The 2,291-nt window shown below is 39.8% G+C and overlaps 1 long non-coding RNA gene across 1 annotated transcript in view; it reads right to left on the bottom strand.

Annotated features, from left to right (window-relative positions):
- The window catches only part of LOC111732058, a 34,636-nt gene extending 32,628 nt beyond the window's left edge, over nucleotides 1–2,008 (bottom strand). Inside the window, exon 1 of the long non-coding RNA XR_002777407.1 lies at nucleotides 1,549–2,008. This is a non-coding gene — a long non-coding RNA (uncharacterized LOC111732058). The remainder of the gene's footprint in view (nucleotides 1–1,548) is intronic.
- Nucleotides 2,009–2,291: the final 283 nt, after the last annotated feature.

The raw sequence follows: 2,291 nt of genomic DNA, 5'->3' as shown, positions 1-2,291 counted from the left end.
GCAGAGACCTCAAAAAGTGTCAAGTGAAAAAGGAGACTTAGAGCTCAATACCACTTCCGAAATTTAAAAACCCATACAAAAAACGTGATATTTTCCAAAGGTATTTGCATAATTTAGAACATATAATAAACACATTAGATTGAGTGGCAATGCAGGGGAGGAGAATAAGAGTAGAGATGGGAAGAAGAGAAAAATTAAAAATAAAACAAGTCAGTGAGCGGGCTTGCACTAAACATAAAGTTCTGAGAACAGAAGCATATGAGATAAAAATAATTTTTAAGCAGGTACTCCACAGATGTTGAAGTTGGGTAGGGGAAAATGACTTCACTTTCGAATTTTTATTCTTCTACATTATTTAACTTTTTTTACAATGAATGTGCATTACTTTGATGATTAATAATAAAAGTGCAGAAGAGTAGTTATTGGGAATATTAGGGAAATATTCATAATATATTACTAGGTTCAGTGTGATTACATTTTCTAATAACAGCTTTATTGAGATACAATTCAAGTACTATAAAATCCACCTTTTTAAAGCATAGTTTAGTGGTTTTTAGTGTATTCACTGAGTTGTGCAACTATCACATATCTAATTCTAGAACATTTTATCACTCCGAAGAGAAACTCCTATACATTAGCAGTCACTCCCCATTCCTCTAACCTCATGACCAAGGCCCTTCCACCACTAATCTACTCTCCCTATATATAGATTTGCCTATTCTGGACATTTCATACAAATGAAATCATGTATAGTGTGTGGTCTGTGTCTGGCTTCTTTCTCTTAGCAAAACATCTTCAAAGTTCATTCATGTTGCAACATGTATCATATTTTGTTCCTGTTTTTTGCCAAACAGTATTCCATTGAATGAATGTGCCAATTTTTGTTTATTCATTCATCAGTTTATAGACATATTTGAGTTATTTCCTTTTTGGTATAAATAATGCTGCTATGAACACTGATATACAGGTGTTTTGGTGTGGGCATATGTTTTCAATTCTCTTGCATATAATGATTCCATTTTTGTTTAAATAAAATATGTGAAGGCAAAAAAAGCTGAGTATATACATCAAAATGTTAACAGGGATTATTTCTGGATAGTGATATCATAGGTGATTAAATTTTTTCTCCTTTATACTTTCTTATTTTAAATTTTCAAAAATAAAAATTAATTTTTTTAAAATCGGGAAAAAAACGTTGTTTAAAAAATACAAAAAAACACGAAAACTCAAGGTCAGTCCTAGAACAGTTCCCCCGCCTCGCCCAGCTTCAACTCCCTTCAAACTTTACACCTCAACCTGGGTGTAAAGTGGCTTCTGTGGCCTACAAAGTGGCCCTTGTTGATATTCATGTCAGCCTACAGGCCATGCCAAATGACCCATATTTACTTGCCAAACAGGCACGGGTAGAGTTTGCCGCTGAGTTCTGCTACTTTCTCTACTCCCTTATCCCAGTATAATGTTCATTATTTTCAGTGTAAGGATTTTATACTTTTAAACAACACTTTTAAAGAACTATATTAAAGCGTGCACGCGCGCGCGCACACACACACACATACCCACCTACACGCGCACACTCATACTCCTCTTCCTTCAGAATCCTGGAATACACTGCAGTCGCACTGCCCTGAAAACCACTCACAGCGCGCGGATCATTTCGCCCTGGACACCAAAGCATTCCTCCAGATGTGAGCCGCTTGGTGGCGAAACATGAACTGTGGGCACTTCCCATCAGGGTGGGGTGGAGCAGATATTTATAGACTTCAGGAAACTTGAGTTTGACTCATATTTTAGCTGACTCGTGAATCAGAACTATCAAAGACTAGATTTCTTTCCTCCGAGGAGAGATGATGATTAGAGCAACCATCTCTGAGCGCTCGCTGAGAGAAAACAAAAGGATTGAGAATGACTCAGCCGGGGCGGCTGGGCCTCGAGAACAATGGAAAGTCACAGCGCGGCCTCGGAACCTGCCTCTGGCCGCGTCTACACCCGCCCGCGGCGTCTACACCCGCCCGCGCCGGGAGGGGGCGGGGTTGTCCGCAGCTCGCGGTAGCGGGGCCCCTAAAAAAAAGAAAAAGACTATTTCTTACCCTAATTTCTTGCTTTTTAGCCTAAAATGCAGAACTAGTTCTTAAGATTGCATTATAATTATGATAATTTTGTAAAACCCACAAGAGCTGTGGGACCTAAAAGCAAAGTTCCCCGGGCTTCGTTCCCAGAGGCCAGGGTCACCGCGGCAGCAAACGGCAGACCCCAGGGAACCCCAAATCGATTCCTCTCTTACCATCCTACCC

This window comes from Pteropus vampyrus, unplaced genomic scaffold (genome assembly GCF_000151845.1).
Source record: "Pteropus vampyrus isolate Shadow unplaced genomic scaffold, Pvam_2.0 Scaffold422, whole genome shotgun sequence".
NCBI classification, from domain to species: domain Eukaryota; kingdom Metazoa; phylum Chordata; class Mammalia; order Chiroptera; family Pteropodidae; genus Pteropus; species Pteropus vampyrus.
Note: the sequence above shows the minus strand (reverse complement) of the source record. Positions and strands in the feature narration are given on the sequence as shown.